Source organism: Egretta garzetta, unplaced genomic scaffold, assembly GCF_000687185.1.
Source record: "Egretta garzetta isolate BGI_Z169 unplaced genomic scaffold, ASM68718v1 scaffold259, whole genome shotgun sequence".
Classification (NCBI taxonomy): Eukaryota; Metazoa; Chordata; class Aves; order Pelecaniformes; family Ardeidae; genus Egretta; species Egretta garzetta.
In genome coordinates, this window is record NW_009260770.1 from 286,430 (window position 1) to 307,954 (window position 21,525).

The window sequence follows — 21,525 nt, forward strand, 5'->3', positions numbered from 1 at the left end:
GACAATACCAATCTCATAGTTAAAACAGCTCACCATCCCTTGTGTGCCAGATCAAGGCCATAATATATTATGGTATATAATGCTTCTCTGTTCTGTTACTGAGTCTGGAATGGTAATGCTGATCAGAGGGGAATTGTTCCTTGGTGGTGTCCCTCACTATCAGCAGGGTAGTGTCTCACAAATGACATTCATTGCGGTTTGATGGTGTTGGTGGTATAAGAAACAGGCATGAAGCTGCTTTCAGAGTGTTACAATCAAAATATAATACAGGGGAAGTGGCTAAAGCACAAGAACCCATAGGCAGCTTCCCACTCTTACTGATTGCCTCTTTAAAAGAACTCTATGAGAAAAGGATGGACCGCAAGTGCCCCGCCTAAAAGCCTTCCTCAACAAATTCAGTATCAAGAGCATTCTTTACAAGATAGCACTGAATGTCTGCCCTGGTTTTATTCCAATACTTCATTAACTAAATTAATCACAAAGGATGATTATTTTAAGGAAAGTAAGAAGAAGAGGTGACTTTTCCTTCTTACAGAGGAAAGGTACTGTGTAGAGCAAAGCCAGCCATAGGGCTGGCCACTAACTAGGCAATTATCAGTGTGAACTTTAGCATTCACATCTGCGCTATGTCCTGAGAGAAAATTATTCATCAGTACTAACAGAATCCTATGCTGGGGCAGAACATTGTCATGTAGGAGTTCATACCTTTTCCTAGTTTGGAGATAAGACTTTTTCTTGTTTTTCTCACATTTTGCCTGTGCTATCAGCAGTTGGCACGCCATAGGTCTCAATCTGCTTTACAGGAAAACATGGATGGGGGACTCCCAATTATCAAGTGTGTCTGTTGTACCTCGTTGTACAAAATGCAGCTCAGGAATACAAATCTTAATTGTTCATCCTAACCAAGAGGTCATCCACATTTACTAGTGAAAGAGAGGGAGGAAGATGGTCTACTTCCTATGTTAGGATCCTTATTCACACTTCTATGGTGGACACAAAAGTCTGAGGAAGATTCTATGTCATGGCACAACTCTACCCACAGATTTCAATAATCCTTGTCCTCCAGCCAGGCCAGTCTGGTTTTCTGAGGAACCATAAAGTGTGTGATATACTGCAGGTCAATTCATTCCCTCTGGAATTTACTTCCCAGGCAAAGCATTGAGAATTGGACAGAAAGTTGATTGTGCACATCTCCATGATGGGAAGATGAAGGGACAGTATAGGAGAAAAAAAAAACCAAAACAAAACCAAAAAAACCACCCAACCCAAAACTCAACAAGAATGACAACAAGAACAAAGATAACCATATCCAGAGATCCATACCTGCCAGGTGTCTGTGAGAGGTGGAGTCCAAATGGCTAATAATAATAGGCTTCTAACAGATTTTCAGCTCATGCAAAGAGCTATGAGACTTGAGCTAATTAAGCAGCTTAGGTACACTGGGCTGAAGCAGCATGTGTTTGATACAATCATCACGTATATAATGAATAATATGTCTGTACAAAGGCAAAGAGGAGGAGAATATCCCAGGGAGAGGTGGGGAAGTTTCCTAGGGTATCTGCAGAAACAAGACCAAGCACTTCCTGTGAACTGCTACTACCTCCTTGTCAGGCCTTAATGCAAGGTTGCAAAAAGACAGCTTTTGGGCCCAGCTGTTTTGGGAAGTAAATGAAATGGTAGAAATCTAGTGACTGTTACAAGACTTCAAGAAGTGATAGAGAACTATGCTGGGCAACAACTGTCAGAGGACTTGTGCATGGAGCAGTTGAAATGAAAAGAGAAGTCAGATCCACAGACTCTGAGCTTGCTAATGTTCTGATGAATCACAGTGCAGTGACTTAGGTTCATAGGATCAAATCCTTTCTGCTGAAGAAAACAACTATTCCAGAGGGAGAAATCATAAAATTGTTGATGTGGGCATGCCCACAAGATTTTTCAAAATGTTGTTGATGATGAGAGAAGAGACTCACATTACAAAACTAGTTCCTTATTGACATCTCAGATCTTCCTCATTTCCTTGCCCTCTCTTACACTCAAAATGAGAACACCAGGTTTTTAAGACTCACCACAGGGGCTGGGGAGAAGCCATCTTTCCCAACAGTCCACTACAAGATACCCTGAGGCAGCTTTCTTCTGTCAAATGAAATCAGGAGTCTTTTTTTCAAGCGTCCACAGTTTGGTTCTGCATCCTATACACTTTTAAAATGTAATAAAATATCATTTTGTCTGATGCAGGAAATACAACCAGCTTTCTGTTTCCTCTCCCTTGATTTCCTTTCATTCAAAAAGCAAGATTTCAATGTCATAAAAGGGATTCATCCTTTCACATGGGTTGGAAAACCTCCTGTGTGCACTGCCTGTAGGCTAAGCTCAACTCAAGTTAATGTGTTTCTCTGTGGTGTGGATGATTGGCATAAAGGGAAAAAGATAATTGGGGGAAGAAGTTGAGAATCAGATGCTTAGCTTGTAGAGGGTAAATCCTACTTATTTGTGTGGGAGATATATTATATAGCTCAGAATAAATTTTCATCTGTAAAACTGTATAACTGCAGGATGTAGACCTCATGAATTTTGGAGATGAGGTAACTACAGCATGGGATGCAGCTTTTCCCATCTTACACAGGCAGCTGCTTTAGGAAACTATTACAAGTAACTGTAGGCAAAATATCCAGAAGGTGATATGACTTAATGGGAAATACACCAGTATTAGACAGTCTCAGATACAATCATAAGCTGAATATCAATGAATATCACACTCTTCATTTATGGATTGACTATTTACTATTATGGCAGACAAAAATTTACAAACTTCAACACCCACAAAATAAAGTAAATGTTTTCCTCTTTTCTCAGTTACTACTTTCTTCCACCTGCTTCTCATGGGCTGGCAGGTGTTCAGCCATCTCCAGGAAAGCAGGGCTCCATGATGCATAACGGTGACTTGGGAAGACAAACGCCATCACGTTGAACATCCCCTTCTTCCTTTTTCTTCCCCCAGCTTTATATGCTGAGCATGACATCTTGTGGGGTGGGATATCCTTTTGGTCAGTTGGGGTCAGCTGTCCCAGCTGTGTCCCCTCCCAGCTTCTTGTGCACCCCCAGCCTTCTCACTCGTGGGGTGGTGTGAGCAATAGAAAAGGCCTTGACTCTGTGTAAGACCTGCCCAGCAATTACAAAAGCCATCCCTGTATAATCAACACTGTTTTCAGCACAAATCCAAAACATAGCCCTACAGTAAGTATTGTGAATATAATTAACTCTATCCCAGCCAAAACGAGCACAATCTGCTACAACTTCTCATATATTTCATATTAAATTTCCTTCATCAAGTGAATTTTTCTTTAGCTATCCACTTGATAACTATCAGAATATGTCTGGAGCCATCTATTGCATCTGAATTTCTTGAAGAAAATCTCAGACCTCTCTCAGTTTATTTCTTTCTTCCAGGTTTTCTATACCAGCATTACTCAGTCTTTCAAAAAATAAATGGCTTATTAGGTGCCAACACATGGGTATTAAAAGCTTAGTTTCAGCCACCACTCTGCAGCAAGTTGAGGCTTTTCTTCAATATTCTGGTGCCCTTTGCTTACTGTTGCAGATTTGTTTGGGATTTTTTTTTCTGGGTCTTTTTAATCAGAAGAGAAAGAAAAAGTACTTTAAGTCTGTATTTGAACTTTAATTCTTCGAAAACTCTTGCCTATTAAAGAGATCTTCACCGTTTCATTACCACATACAGCTGCTCTAGAAAAAGTACCACATACTCAGTAGTCATAAGAATTTTAAGAGTCCATATCCCCTGGCACCTCCCAGCTGAGTAGAGCTAGAAGGTTCTCAAACGCAACTGTTTAGAAGACTAATCATTGGATTAAGATAAAAGGATTTTCTTTTTTTGGGGTGTGTGTGTGTGTGTGTGTGTGTGTGTATGTGAATGTGTACTGAGAATGCTTTAAAACTTTGGAAACTGTAATGTTTTCCTTTTCTTCTTCATTTTTGCTTGCTTGAGGCATCCCCACCAGCAACCAAAAAATTAGTTGAAGGAACACTGTTTCACCCTCCCTACCTACACAGCTAGTCTGGTGGCAAACTATGGTGAAAACATACAGTACGTTCTGGTCTCTACCTGTTCAGAACCATGTGACAGCTTAGCCTCTAACACAGCAAATCAGATTTCAGTGAAACTCAAGCTTGAAGCCATTAAGAAATACCCTCATTTGACTTCCTACAGCAAGCGTACATGTATATATACATACAATTTTACATTACAGAAGCAACTGCAGCCATTCAAATAAAGATAGAGAAAAAAAAAAAAAAAAAAAAAAGCTTGGAACCCATCTGGAGCTACCCCAAAGCCTTAGCCAGTTTTTAGTAATGTGATTCCACGCAGCCGAATAGCAGGTAATACGGTCATCGAAGAGAGGAAAGCAGATACTCCTTGTAAACTGGGAAACTGTGTCCAGAAACGTACAGGTTATGCTGGGAAAGAAATCCAAAATGAGCTTTCAGTGCAATGCTGTGTCTGGACAAGTGTTTATACTGAGTAGGCTCAGGAAACCTGTCCTTCATTTTCAATATTGTGTTAGTGAGATTGTTTTTAAAAGTTCTGACATTCATTTTCTTTCTGTATGTTTTGAGTCACCTGTTGGGGGGACAAGTGAGCTGATTTGCCTCTGGCCAAGGTTAACTGGCCACACTCTACCTCAAATATATGCTAAAACAAACAAGGAATGGTTCAAAAATTACTTGCATGAATTATACTGTCACTTCCCTCTAATTTTCACATACTGTTCTAGATCAGATTTTTCTGACTTCTCCTTTCTCCATTGTTAATAACTCCAGGACCAAGTTTGAAATTACACGGCAATAGAGTTTGCATATCAATGCATGAATGTTGTTGTTACAGGGTGCCTATTTACGCCAATGCTACTCAAGAGTGGTCAAATAGATTTCAGAATAACAGTGTTAACCTTTAGAAACAGAGGAGAACTGTATCAAATGCTAGAAAAAAATGGTATGCCCAAGCAGGTTCATGGATATGAGAAAACTGTGTTTAAGATCAAGCAATACCAATTTCTAATATGACAAAAGTGTCTAAGCTGTTTGCACCTTTTCCATACAAAGAAGTTCATTGACGTAATCAGTCATGACCACCTCATGTCTGTTGTGATATTAAAGTTAACGAACTGCAGTTGAGGTTGGGTAATGCGGTAGACTAACTAGTGAGATCATAGATAACTGGCTAAATTTTTGACAACAGATTTAGAATGCAGGAGTTCTCATTTCAGTTTCACTGAGAAACAAGCTATTAAGTATTACATTCTGAAGAGCTATTTAGACAAGAAACAATATATGTAGAAAATTACATGTAGAAAAAAATTACAATTGATTCTTAACTTGTAAAATTTACTGTTCATTTTTTATCATAAACTAGCTTTGTTTTTAAAAATAAACTGTCAGTATCTATCATTGTGGTATGTCTTTTGTCTTTTTTATCATTCTTACAATATTATCCTCAGAGAACAAAGATATGCAGTCCTGTAGGTAAAACAAAACCCAACCAACAACAACAACAAAAAAACCTTAAAAGAAACAAAGAGAGCTTATTGTCATAATATGTTGACAATCATGTTTACTGATTGTAAAGAAAGTTCACAAGCTTTCGTGGCCAGCAGACTTGATCTTAGAGTCCAGGCTGTCAGAGAGGGGCCATTAGTATCACCCCATTTCAGTGACTTACATTTGTTAGTCATATAGGTTTGTTAACATCATTAAAGCTCTGCAGGAAAGAATCCTGAACAGTGAATCAGAGAAAAAATTTAATAAAAATTACCTTGTCTTTGGTTTAGTCATTAAAAATTCAAGATACTTATTTTTTTTTCCAGTGAAAGCTTATCCTGTATAATTTCAGAGGCTTAACAAGAAGACTTCATTAAATAATAGTTTATTTGGCTGAAAAAATTCTACATGTGTTAACAATCTTATTTGTAATTTCTGACATACCATATCCTTTCGGTCCTTGAAACATGAAGTCCTGGAGTTGCCATATGCAGTGAGATCTTATACTCATTTGGTGGAAGATGCTCCATGTGCTAGAGCTGCCCTTACAAATGTGGAAATGCATATGAAAAAGTAGCTCTTCTCCATTCACCCAAAGACTCAGTGGCAAATTTTGGCAGAGAACCGTGGCACAGTGAAGGTATACAGACAGTAAACAGACAAAATTAGTCCTTATAAAGGACATTCTCATTGAGTTCTGCAGTATACTTGAGTGTATCTATTACATGATCAGCCTTCACAGGTATTAAGGCATTGATACAGGTATAAGAATCTGACTCAATAACTATAGTTCATGATGTCTACTGCTGTAATTTTACATCTTTTTTTCCTTTAAATATTTTTTTCCCCAAAGATTTATGAAGTAAGTAAAATTTATCAGTGTAACATATGCAGAATTGATATAGTTACAAAAAATGGGCTAAGTATCCACCTACTCTACCAGCTACATATATAATCTTGCAGTGTACGGTATTAAAATAGCTGGATTTAGAAACTGTGAGATCAAGGCTAGTGCCAAATTATCAACCTTAATTATTAATATAATTTAAAACTGTATTATATGCATATGGTATTTAACTGTGTATCCATTTTTAGATGCTTTCATTTTTCTTTATGTAGCATTTTTTTAAATAAGCTTACAATTAATTAATCAATGTCTACCTTCTTTATAGCTTTGTCTTCTGAATTAGAATAAGAATATATTAAAATTAAGGTACAGAAATAAAATACATAAATGAGAACAGTCCAAAATTTCAGTTTTCTCTTACAAACATGGCAGCTACTTTTTTTTTAATAACAGAGTTTTAAATCATGTGGAATAGTAATTCTAAAAGTCCTAATACTTTAAATTATTCAAACATAACTCCTTCTGGTGTATACTGAGGAGTCTTTAATAAATATTAAGCTCATGCTGTTGAAGTTGGTATTCTACGTGTGTTCCTGATGTGAAAAATCAAAAAAGAAATCCAATACTTTTCTCCTCTATGACTTATATGTCAGATTGCAGTGTTAGCTGTAAGCTTGAAAACCTTTTTGAAAACTTTAACCTGAACATTTAATGAGAATTCAAGTAAGTGAACTCGATTATACTGTAGTAATCACAATAATGCTCTTTGCATTTATGCTCTAATGGATTTTATGAATGTACTACAGGAATTACAATTTAAATTTTGGGACTTATTTTCTCTTTAAAGCTAGTTAAATTGAAAAGTAGGAAGGAAAAAATCTCAGTATAAGTGATCTGTAATTAGAGCTGTTTTCAAAGAATATTTCATAATACACAGACTTTTAAGCTTATAGAGGGTTGGTATTTAACATGTTGGTCATTCAGCTTTGACTGTATTTTTGGAGACCAGTGTTTAATTTGGGGCACAATGAAATCAAAGAAAATATGTCCACTAGAGACATTATTATAAGAGAATAGCTTCAAATACTAGCCAGAACTGAATTAAAATTCTAGATGATGAAGGTAATCTGCAGGTGAAACACATTTTACACTCAGAATTTAAAATTATAATTTTGAATAATACCAGATAAAAACAAAAGGAAGTACTGAGTCTGAAAATTGTTATCTATATATGGCTTGTCTGCACTGATGTATGTAAGTTAAATGTTTAATTTTGTTTTATAAAGTACACAGAAACATCTCCTGTCAGTGAAAGGTTTTGTGCTCACTTAAATGGAGGGTTTAATTTGGTATAAAATGACCAGCTGTGACATATAAACCACATGCACCACAGGCAGTGAGAAACGTTAGACAATCCCAAACAGCCAGAAAATTCTCCTCCCAAGACATAAATTGAAAAGTCCTATGGCCACCCTGGAAGAACTTTTCAATGATTTTTATTTATCTGGAAGAATACATCTGAGCATAAAGAAAACATCTGTCATTCCTATCATTCATGTCATTCTTATCCTCTGAATAAGCAGAAACAAGAGCAACATTTAGGTCCTTTGAGGTATTCTTCATCAATTATTTTAAAAAGAGAAGCTGTGGAACTGTTGCCCTAGAGAAGTTTCCTCTTTTTAGCTCTGTGATTACCCTAAGAACATGAATTTCATATCAGTAACATATTACTTCAGTACTAGTACTAGAATTAAATTTTTGTGAAGCAAACTAAAGTTTCCAAAGAAAATTCCACTGAAAATATATTTTTTTTTTTTAGTAATATTGCAATGAGCATTTTTTTGTCAGGAAAAATAAATCTCTGTTGTTGAGTTAGCAAGTTATTTCTTGATATAAATGCAGCATATTTGGGGAAGGAGGCAAATAACATGCTAAAAAATCTTTTATTTTTAAAAGGCTAACATTATCCATTTCCAAGAGTCAAATTCTCCAAATTATCTCATCTCATATATTTTTTTTTAAATTATGTATTTTAAGCTAAATAAAAAACACTTTCATTTTTGTCAGTTGTTTATCTCCAAAGTTTCTTTCTAATTTCACACAGAAAGAAAAGCCGTAATACAGATCTACTTTCTCACTATTCCACTGCAAATGGATTTTTAGTAATTTCTGTTGCTTTTAGTTATGTGTTTTGTGTTGTGTTTCATAAAAAACGTATGAAAAAATACACTGTGATGACCTTCTAAAATATTTAAATAGCCACCTATTCAACACTTCTATCCTCCTCTTCTTCATTCAAATTAAAATGGAATAATGTCTTCAGTTTAAAAAAAAAAAAAAAAACTAACCCAAAGCAGTAGGAGAATGTATACTTTTTTAGAATCTAGTCCATACTTACATATAGTGAAAAAGTAAAATACTCTTCATGGATAGCGGGTGCTTCCATGACTGCACGACTGTGAAAAAACAGAATTCAGAATCGCTCCTGTATAGAAGTGCAATATGAGTCTATGTTCTCATTGTTTTAAGAAGACTAGAAACTTCTTGTTTCCCATAGGATTAGTCCTCAAAATACATATCACCTTCTTTGCTGGACTGCTGTCACTGAGACAGTAGGTGGTGGCTTTTGTCTTCTTGAGTTTTTAAAACGCATGCTAAACAAAGTTGTTCCTGGCATGCATGCTGGCTGCTGTTTTAATGGTCAGTCTAACCTTTGCTGTCAGAAAGACAAAGTACTTCTGCTTTCCTGTAAAATGCTCATAATGCAGCTAGAACTTAAGAATAGCTGAGGATTCTGGAGAGATCACTTTCTACTTATTTATCTGCACAATTCTGCATTGTAATTAGCTATCTTAAATTGAAGTCTTATCATTTAAATAATTCTGATTTAAGCAATCTTCTGGCCTTAAAAATGAGGGGGAAAGAAGATGATTAAATTACATTGGGAATGAAGTTAAACATAAGAAGGAATAACTTTATCTGTGATAAATACAGAGCTCTTGGCTGAATATAGCATTCATGTCATTGTAAATTCTAATAACTAATATTCTGACATTTAAAAGAACACTAATTTCTATCTGTTTAATCCTGCTTATTACAGTGTATTATGTGATCAATATATAAATGTGTCATTAGCCACCCTACAGTTAATGTAACTGTTAACATTACTTTGGTCCAATACACGGGTGGATCTAAAGCCAAAATATAAATGGAATTGGATCATTTTTATTACTTCTTCCTTTTCTTTTCTTTTTTTTTTTAATAAATAATTGTATGGATGTATTTTCAATGTTATGTGTCATGTAATGAATACTTGCTGGACTTCATGTTCTGTCTTTTCATGCATAATATATTGGTTTATATTTTTTACAGAAATGAAAATCAAGACAGAATTATTTTTAATTTTGAAAACAGTTTCTGTCAAAACAAACTTTGCTTTCATTAGCCCAATCGAATGAAAGAAGGAAGGAAGGAAGGAAAGAAGGAAGGAAGGAAGAAAGGAAGGAAGGAAGGAAAGAAAGAAAGAAAGAAAGAAAGAAAGAAAGAAAGAAAGAAAGAAAGAAAGAAAGAAAGAAAGAAAGAGAAAGAAGGAAAGAAAGAAGGGAAGGAAGGAAGAAAAGAAAGAAAAGAAAGAAAAGAAAAAAAAGAAGGAAAAGAAAGAAAAGAAAGAAAAGAAAGAAAGTTGCAAAACCCAAACAATTAGAGTTACACACTGTTAGTGACTAGTAATAGCCCTAGGAGGTAATCTTTCAAAACCTTCTGAACATTCTCATGTCTAAGAGTATTGTTATTGACATTATTAATATTGCTAGCAAGTGAAATGCTCCTTAGTCATTTGATGTCTGATTGTAAAAGCTTTTTGCCATTATGGTTATTGTTCTCATCATGTGCTGCTTCAGCACGAACAAGTCATATCTCTGTCATCACTAATGGTCCATTTATTAATAAATGTCCTCAATCATTGATAGATTTAGCTGAATAATTGTCATGCTCTACCTCAGATTTCTCTGCAGTCTCTAGGGTTATGATAGTATGCCAATGCTTACATAGGCTTGCATAATTACAAAGAACTTTTTTATAAAAAACTTGCAGCACACTAGCCTGTTAATCATCATGTCTACATTTGCAATGCCTTGATATTTGTTCCAAAGAGCCATTCAAGTTCTCTAGGATGGGTGGCTCAGAGTGGCTTTTGTCATATTGCTTAATAAATAAGCCATGTATAGAACTGCACTGCATTACAACACACAGCATTTTGAATCTTTCCTACTCCACCATATCACTGTCCAGCACCTAATGTCTAACATTTCACTGCTACATACATGCCACATGGTCACACTGGCAGTTTCAAAAACAAGCCACTGTGGGAACAAGTACAGAATCTGCAGGTGTGGCGGCTGAGCCAGACACCAGAGATATCCTTGGCCTTGTCGGTTGTGAGCCATGGGATAACTGAACAAGAGCTAAGTGAAAAACAAGGTCAATGCTGTGACCAATGGACCTTGTAAGATGAACTTTGTTTCCGTATAAGGCTTGGACTCAGTGCTTGCCAGATAGCAAGATGATAAAAGAAAAGTAGAGGCTTTGTTTTGGGATGGGTATAAAAGGATGTAAAGCGTTAAATAAAGTGATCCCAATGCTGCTTGCACTTGTGCATGAACTCAGGGTCCATGCCTTCATTGCCACAAGCCACATGTAAAACTGAAGCTGCTTCTGCTTTTAATACTGGTCCTGCTTAAAAGACATCAATATGATCTACAGCCAATGCCAGGCCTGCCTCATCATCTAGTTTGAGGCGGACAAATAATTTCCAGGTAGATGAGTCTCAGAACGTCACTATCTTGCAGAAACTACTTGTCTGCAAAAGAGAATGACAAGAGATGTCTCAGCTGCTTAGTAGTTTCTCTTTCTATGTTAAGTAGTATGAAATATTTAGATTGAAGACTTCCATCTTCAGTTTCATGGCCTGGGTTTGAGGATGTAAGTCTCCAGCTATGTGCTGTCCAACTCTTTTTTTTTTTCTCCAAATTCCCTTGACTTCTGGCTTTTCTGGATTCAACATGTTAGAACCTATCATGAGATATTATATCAGAACATATGATGAGACTCAACACATTAGAGACATATGATGATATGTTGAGGGAAGGACTACCTCAGAAATATATTTTCCCACAATATTTTACTTGTTCCTTCAGTGCAGTGGAAGAAACCAGGACGAAGGAAAGCTTTAGTGATTTCAGTCATAGCAAGCTGCAATTGGCAGCATGATTACTTATGCCCTACTACCTCTCCTATCCAGCTATTAAGGTTGCATTTTTAGCGACACACAATTAATCATTTGTGATTTACCCTCATTCTCTTAAGACACTTGTATTATCTTGCATCTGCACTTTTGAGGCTCCCTGCAACAGTCTCTTTTTTTTTTTTTTCTTCAACAGCTTTCAAGATATGAGTTACAGATAACTAATGCTTTATTAGCAAAACTTACTCATGCCTACATCCTTGTGTTAGAGTAACTGAATAGGTCAGTCTACAAAAAAAAAAAAAACACACACAACAAAAAACCCACAAAACTACCAAGACAACAAGCTAGTTAGAAGATAGGTATAGATTCAGATTACATAGATACAGTATTCTGTTAACTTTTAATTATTATTATCTATTAGTTACAGTAATATCAATGGTATGTTATCAAAACTGCATCACAATATTGCTCCCCATACAGATCTGGCCTGAAACACAGAAAGGTGAAATATCATTAAACCAGTGGCAAACACAGCCTAGCCCTTCTCCGCATATTTCCTCTTTCTTATGCCTGTTCCTCAGCTGCCTTCTTCAACCAATGCAGCTATCAGGCTGCAAACTCAAATACCCGAGATGCATAGCCTAGTCAGCAGAACTTGGAAAGCCACCTTGTGCACAGCTCCTTTTAGGCCAGTTCTCTTTAAGTACTGTCTGCAAAGACAGACAAATAGTCTTATCTACACCACCAACCCCACCCATCCCCTGGTAAGCACTGCTACTACACAACTGTTTTGGGATGTTGGCAGGATAAAGGATAAACATGTATTATATTTTGTGTCTCCAACCACTGACAGGAACTGAAGTTAGGAAGTCCAATAAGATTTCTTCACAGAAAAAAATAAAAATGAAAAGGAAATCCTGGGAGCAATGAGTGTCCAGGTAGGGGTTGCTTTCCAGGAAGGACTCTGTCCATTTGAGAAAGCAGCACCTAGAAGACCAAAAAAGGAAGAAAGTCTCTTCAGCATCTACCGGAAAACCTTTTAGCCCAGAAGTCCAGCAAACCAGACACTAGGCCCACTTCAAGCAAGGTTGTCTACCAGAATGAGACCTAACAGACCACAGTTCTCTGGTTTATGGAGTAAGTCAAATAGTGACTGCATCCAAGATAATATGCATCCATATTGAATGAATGACACAGAGAAAGATGATCTGAGTGATCTCCCAGTATATGTTCTATGTATATATAATTTGCTGATGTAGATGAGGTCTTGGTGAGTTTGTAGGAGGCAGGTGGAAATGGAGATGAGTCCAATGGAGATGCTTAAAATCCAAAACATTAAAAATTATTTTGGAGCTGATCTGTTCCAGCCTATATGTCCTGGATAAATTCAGATTTTTTGAATAAAATAAGAACATCTGTATTTACTAATATTTGGCAGACAACTTGCGTCATATGCATAGTTATGCAGTTAAGATGACACTTTTAGTTTTGATACTTATTTCATAGCTTTTAAGAGCTTGTGTAGTTTGATGCCTCTCAAAAGTGTATTTCTTTCGAAAATACTTCAGAAAAACAAAAACAAGAAGAAAAAACACATATGTATATACACCTGGCTCCTTTTAGAGTTTTCAACATTAGCATAAAACTAAAAGCTACATATATATTGCTGTTCAGTTGCTGAACCTTTTTCTTTGTTCCCCCCACACCCCTGTAGTACAGAGCAAAATGATCAGAATATTGAATCAGCACCGTGCTGAACAAATAATGAGTTTACTATAGTTTCAATAAAGGTTGAATTATGAGCATCCTGAACTGTTCCTCCTAAACAAAGAATGAAAGACCCCAAACCAAATTACCTTGAACTGGCTTACTTTTTAAGATAAAACCAAGCTACAAACCTCAAACAGAATGCTCCAACTCTAGCAGGAGCACGAAAGCAGAACCCTTATTTGTGATTGCATCACTGTAAATCCTCCAGAAGCTGGCTAGAACCCATGCAACATCAGAAATCTTTGTAATCCTAACACAGTTTTCATTCTACATGAAAGTACTGTTCATATGCTCAACCCCTGTCATTTTCTTTCACTCTGAAAGGCTCAGGCTCATAGAAATTCCAAAACACCATTGGCTTCTCCCCTCTTCCAGTTATGCAAGTAGGGTTATTGTTGGCTTACTTTAGTTCCCTAATCCCAGTTTGCAGCTGAAGTAATTTATGCTCCTGTTAAGACAGAAGGCTGGGCAGGAGGCCAACTCAGTTGTGCTGCCTTGCACTACATGGCCCACATTGTTATACAATCCAGCCTACTCCACCGAACAGGATTTTTGCAACTTCCTTATTCCTTTGTTTTCAAGACCGTCTGACTATCTTCAAAGCTTCTCATAAATCAGGGTAGACACACACCTGTTGGCTGATGGATCAGATTCAGGATGGGACCAATAGAGGTCTCCTTTAACATTTTCTTCCCCTTCTGAAGTGGAATCCTCCCATATAAGTTTTCATGTATTCTGCATATGAATCTATGTTGAACGGTTAACATCAGCAGACATTGCTAGAGTACTAAAATCAGAATGTAATACCTTCTGGCCAAGTACAGCCTTGTGACAGAAGAAAGCATTCAAGGGTCCAAGAAGAGCTACACCAATTGCTGCAAAGCCTCGGACCAATGAAAAATGAGGTTAAAAAAAAAAAAAAAGACATCTTAAATGGCATACAACACTGCCAGGCAGACAGCGTTCTCACTGCTAAAGCTAGAAACAAAGAGCAGCTAGGCCCAGAAGTAATGCATGCCATTTCAGGTGGTTTATAAACAGGCAGCACAGCAAGAATATAAGAAATCATATTGCCATATCTGTCACTGAAGCAGGCCTGACATCTGGCAATCCACAAAACAGTTTTCTGTATCCCTTATTGTCCTGTGTTTCTTTTATTTTATTTTCCTTTTCCCTCTACTGGACTTTCATAGGACTTTACTAAGTCAGAAGATAACTGCACCCACTGAATGGAAGAAATTTAATTTGCCAGATGATTCAATTGTGCGAAAGTCCAGCAAGAATGTTGATGAAGCTACAGGCTAAAAGCTCTTTATTCCTTGGTGGAGTTTTGCTCAACAGATTTCCTTTTGCATATTAGTAGGCAAGAGGATCTACTACAGAATTCTTATATATTATTTTTAAGGTTTTTTTATAAATGACTGTGGGGATTGTTGATTTTTCATTGGTTATATCTCGCCTGTGCAAGTAAAGTCTATTTTATTACGTTATAAGAAATAACTGTGTGGGACTTCATGTGGATGCTTGATGCTGAGTTTCACAAGAAAATAAAGACTGCAGTATGTTGTTGCAAGAGTCTACCCTCATTTTGTCTCATGCCTTTTTAAGTGTCTGTGCAAACTGTTCTGCTAATCAATTTTGAGTCGTGTAATAACTATCTGATCTAGTGCATTTTCTTAATTTTTCTTCAGGAAAATTGGAAATTCTGCAGGAAAATATTAAAACTCTTTATCTAAAACAATCTCTCTGGGCAAGCCATATGGGACAAAACAAAATCACAATATGCCTTAGTAGTTTTAACAGAAGTGTTTATCATACGTGCCACTTCTGGCCTCCTACAATAAACACAATCTATAATTAAGTACATTTATTTATTTTTTCTCTGCTAATTCAAGATATGTCATTTCTACTAAGGCTTACTGCCATTTTCATCAAAAGGATAGAGCAGTTTGAGTGACAGTGTTTATATTGATTTCTCTTTTCAATACCAGTCCAAAGACTCTTACCATCAAGAATAACTTCTCTGCTTTTTTTTTTTTATTATTATTTTATTATTATTATGTGTTCACTGCAGGATGCTGGAATAAAAATTACATTTTCTGGCTTGGGATATGGACATTAACTGAGCTGCAAAGCACTTATAACAATACACAGAAATTCTTATATATCTATATACTGGGAAGACAAAAAATCAATATTTTATCTTTCAGCTAGTATAATTTTTTACTTTTGTAATTATTATAATTTACATTTTCAAAAGTCATTAAAACATGGAGAAATTATTAAGAAAGACATAAAACCAAAATTTTATTTTTAAACACAGGATTAAGGGGAATCTTTTACAATTATAAATTGACTCAGATTCTCCTTTTAGGTTTATCACTAGATCAGCAATATGGTACAGAGTACTTTACTCCTTCTTATTGTCTTCATATAATTTTGGTTAATTAGTGAAGAATCATTTCCTTATGTCCAAATACAGTGGTAAACATTATATTTGGAAAAAAAATTGGTAACTAACTCCATTTTACCTTTATATATAAAGTATTTTATTTTTATTAATATAATACTAACAATTTTGTGGTGTGGGTTATTTTTCACAACTTGCCTTTGAAAATGGTAGGCAATTCATTGCTGTGTTGGGTTTTTGTGTCAAGGTGGTGGTAGAAGAGGGCTGCAGGGATGACCTCTGTGACATACACTAAGGCCAGAGAAGAAGAGTGGGAAGGAGGTGCTCTAGGCTCCTGAGCAAAGATTCCCCTGCAGCCACTGGAGAAGACCATGGTGATGCAGGCTGTCCCCCTGCAGCCCATCGAGGACCATGCCAGAGCAGACATCCACACTGCAGCCCATGGAAGACCCCACACAACAGCAAGTGGACATGCCCTGACAGAAACTGCAACCCATGGAAGTCATCACACCACAGCAAATGACCATGCCCCGAAGGAAGCTGCAGCCCGTGGAGAGCTCAGACAGAACCAGGCTCCTGGAAGGAGCTGTGGTCTGCAGAGAAAAGCCCACACAGGAGCAGTTTTTCTGGCAGGACCTGTGGCCTGTGGGAAACTCATGCTGGAGCAGTCTGTTCCTGAAGGACTGTACCCCATGGAGAGGACCCACACTGGACCAGTTTGTGAAGGACCTATATACCATGGGTGGGGCCCCACACTGGAGCAGGGGACCAGTGTGAGGAGGTAGGAGAAGCAGAGAGGATCTGTTAGGGACTGATTGCGCCCCCCCTTTCCCCATACCTCTGCACTGCTCAGGGAGGAGAGGAAGTAGAGGAGCTGAGAATGAAGGAGTGCAGTTGAGCCTGGGAAGAAGGGGGTGTGGGAGGGAGCTGGTTTTAGTCTTGTTTTTGTTTTTCACCATCCTACTCCATTTTTAATTGGAAATAAATTAATCTTCCCCAAGCCAAGTCTGTTTTGCCTATGATGGTAACCAGTAAGTAAGTGATATTCCTGCCTTTATCTTGACCTTTAAGATATTCCATTTTATTTCCTCCCCTGTCCTGTTGAGGAGGGGGAATGAGAGAGCAGCTGAGTGGGCATCTGGCAGCCAGCCAAGGTCAATCCATTACAATTGCTTGTCTCAATTTTCATTTTCACGTTTACAAAATGATTTAATTACTTTAACCTCATATGACTATCTGAGGTTAGTTTATTCTGTAGTGGAAATTGTATGGACAATTCCTGTTTGATATTACCTTGATATGAATAGAGTAATGATATTTTCATTTTCATACTAATTCCATATCCATTTCCTCTGGTTGCCATCTGATCTCAGGAGTTTACTACCCTCCTCTGCTTCCATATAGCTCTTTCCTGTCTACAATTTACAGTACTCTCTATGGCATTAAAATCACTCTTTGTAGGGTTACATGGTAAACTGTATCACTGACAAGAAAATTTGGAAAATAATAAAAAAAAACCACTAAACATCTTAAAGCGGACTTACTGTTCGAGGAAAACTAACCAACAGTTAGACGTCTGACCTGGCCTAACCAGCTCTCACCGTAGTAGAAATTCTTTCTGAACTTGTCTTCTAACCACTTAAGCAAATGTCAAACCTGCAGGGACTCAAGCTAAAGCATACCCTATCACGTCTGTAATTTGCATCAGCCAGCTCTGTGTACAGTCCCAAAAAGGTACATTCTGTTTTCCATGAAGTGGTATCTATGGAAAAATGCCCCTCAACATCTCCAGCAAAGTGTCATTTAGGGCACTGTGTCTTATGCAACATCCCTTCCTGACAAGCAGGCCAACTGTACTGCAGGCACTGGGTCAGGCAAGACACACAATGTCAAGCACATTTCCTGGAGATAAGCACACATCTGCATACTACATGGAGATTCCTACACTCACATTTCACAGCACAGAGGAAGGAGATTTGCAGTGCAACCTAGCACCTGAAACACAGCAAGGAAGAAGGTGGCAGGTGAGAAGGGAGGGAGGGAATTAGCAAATGTGCCATCAGATGGCATCAGATGACACACTCATCTCCCGTCAGCTCTGCTCTGTGAGCAGAGAGCAGAACCTGTGAGCTCACAATCATGCAGGCACATGAAGGGATGAGGGCACTGGGGCATCTGGGAACACTGCCAGAAGTCTAGTATCTTTATCCCCAGGAACATGAGGAATGGCAGACATTACTCAGCCAGGGGGCTGTGCGTTTGCATTTTCTGAATTGCTTATCAGCCTAGAACTTACACAAGTGGCAGTAAGAGCTTCCTGTCTTGGGGGATGGCTGTCAGTCTTCTTACCAGATGAAAGATATGTCTGTACTACAGTTCACTTGCACACACTGGAAATTGTTCAGCACCACCAGTCATGGATTTCTACACAACCATGCAGAAAACTTAACAGTCCCTGTTGTGTAAGTACAGCAACCTCACATGTTCATGTTATGGCACTCCACGCTAGCAGAGATCCACATGAAACCTACCACCCAGGACTGGACAGCTCTTTGATGACACTTGGGCATTATTCTTCCCCCCCACCCCCCTCAAGTACGTTCTTGGCCTTTGATGGACAAAGTAGCTTTACTGCCACCACTGCAAAATCTGAAGGGAAAGACCAACTCAAACATACCTCCCCCTCAATTTGTACACATAACCCAAGCAGCATTCAACAAAATTAAAAGGCCACTGCCAGACCTTGTTACATTCCACATTCCCTGAGCCATGAAGGAATCCACAGTTCCACTTCCCATGAACACAGCTCCAGGGGCTTGTAGACACCTTCTCAGGCCTTAGAAGCCTGGCCAGTGTCCCAGCTACCACCTGGCAGAAATACAATGCAAGGGTTTGCTAAATGTAGTGGGTTTGGAGGTCCATAATTCAACTCATTCAAGGGTGCTGCAGTGTCCTCAGGTCCTGCCAACAATTAGGAAGAGCATGTATTCCCAATAGGCACATTACACACATAGCTGGACACACAGCTCAACACAGACGGAAGACAATGCTTTTATCCACATCCCCATAAACACGTACTGCACTCACAAATATGAACAGCACAGATTGCCTATTCTTGCTCCTCCTCTCCTACCAATGAGGTCTGGAGTCTGTTAGTGGAATGTGCGTACACTCACAATGTATGGGCCTCTCCTGTAGCTGGTTTTAGACACTTGGCCTACCCAATACCTGACATCTAGAGCCCTGACTTCACCTAGTTGCTGGTTCTTGGACCTACAGTTCCCTGGGGTTTGTGGTTTCACTCCAGTTGCTGGAACTCAGATCTCTTATCATATTTGCAAGCTAGTCCACTTTGAAGGTCACGGACATTCACACAAGATCAGCAGCATTCACACAGAATTGAGAGTACACACCCTCACAGAAAATATTTAGAAGTAGGATTTAGCAAGAACGTTAGATAGACTGCCAAGGTAAGGACAGAGCTCTGTCATACAAGCCCCTTGTTTACAATGCGACCAGACCCTTTTAAGCCTTTCTTCATCTATTTTCCCATACTTGTTCCTTCCCTACTCCTCTCCTTCCCTGCCTTTGTTCCTTCCCCTAAATATCTTGTAAAAAGGTTCTTATGCTCCCACAAATGCCTTAAAGCACTCCATAAGTTTTAAGTGCTCCACAAGTTTTATACAATCCAAATGCTCTTCCCTCCACATATCATAATGAGCCCCAGACCTATTTAAACCATTACTCCTTGGAGTCTTCAGTGCATACTGTAGGAAGAGTTTCTCTAAGGTCATCAAAAGATGACTCTCTGTGGGTTTCACACCAGGGAAAATGATTGCTCTCCTTAGATGGTCTTCCCAGCCTGCACTATTCTCACTTACAAGGTTACTAGGTTCATAGACCTATAATTGCTCTTCTGATCCTCCCCTGCTCCCTTCTCCCTTTGTGTTTAAGGTACTTACCCTTTAACCAGGCAACCTTACACATAGCAACTTGCAGAGGGCTGGACTGCCATGGCTAGAAAAAAAAGAAAAAAACAAAAATGAATTAAAACAAACCCCTAGACATTTCAGAAGCAACTATTCAACTAAACCTAGAACTTTGCCTTTACATCATGGGAAAGAGCCACATGGTGTCTGGCTTCAGGTACAGCTTGTCTCAGCCCATTCCCCCAAGTGGCAAGCCAGTTCAAAACAGCTCCACAGACCTAGGCAACTGGGATGGAAATCAGGCAAGAGGTGGTGGGATGGTTGCACTCTTGGTAGAGATGGTGGTCGTGAAAGAGGAGCAGGTACAAGTGCACACTGCCATCACTACTGTCAGCTCTAAAACTTCTCTTCTTACAGTTGTGGTATGAAATCATCTGGTACTGAAGCTGGGAAAAGTCTTTTTAGGAGATGCCCAACACCTCTGCATCACTGAGAGATAACACCTATAAGCCAAAATGGCTGCCGCTCTTGTTACAGCAGTAGAAGGTTGTGAAGGGAGTTCTCTCATTCTCTAAAAAGATCAGTGAAGAAGCCTGAAGGTTAGGTGGATTTGGTGAGACAGAGATGCAGAAAGGATACGGACAGGACCAGTCCTACCAAGCAGGTCCTCAGGTTGCCCATCATGTGCCCATGCTGGCCACCTTGAAGGGTGGAGGGAGGATTGGCTGGTGAGGCTTCATAGCCTAGTAAGGGCAAATACCTTTCCATGAGATGGAAAGCAATTCACCTATGCCTTATATAAAGCAACTTATTTCTACCTCTACAGACTGGTCGTATTATAGGGGTCTAACATACCCTCAAGGTTGGAGGAAGGGTTTGACATTCAGGGGGAATACAGATATAATGTAAGGAGGAATTTGAGGGTACACTGAAAGGGAACAGAAGAGTAACTTGCTTTGAATGTGACTTGTGACATCACCTTGTTGAAAACACCATTGATTTGAAATGTTATTTTCACAGTGTTGTACATCTACAGAGCCTCCAGTGAATATAGGAGTAGATTATTCAACGCTTGAGAGGAAGCATCTCACAAACTATGATAGCTACTTCAGGAAATTCAGGTGGACTAAATATCAACACATTTAATCATGAATCTCACTGTTACTGTCTGTGAAGTCTTTCTACCTGGAAATAATAAGAAAAGTCAGGCTAAGGAAGTTTGTGACAAGAACATGTTAATGTAAGTTGCAGTCCAATATTTCTTTAATTCTTCATTGCCTTATCAAAAAGTCTAATGAACAACAGTGTGCAGTGCCTTCTCCTGTGATAATACACCTCTCCTTATTGCAAGAAACTGGAGTCTAAAGTCAGCAACAAAGACCTCACTCTCCATGTCCCAACCCCTAGCTCCCACACTAATACCCAAATACAAGTTGCAAAACATTTTTTTTATGTGCTTAGTGACATTGCTGAGGGAGAATTTTAGCTGGTTGAGAATGGTTTCCTTAGAAACTCATTTTAGTCATGAGTGTACATAGGAAGGATAAAAGCCTACCTGTCTAATGTGTTTTGCATTGTATAAACATGCTCTACTATCTGCCCTGGGGAACTAGAATATGACTAAATCCAGGTACACATTTAATCAAAATGCCTCCCAGAACTTTGTATATGTACTTTAGTTTTACAGTCATATCTTAAAAACCATGAAATTTAATGTTATATAAAAATTACATTTATGCAATTTCAAACATAATATAAAATAAATAAACAT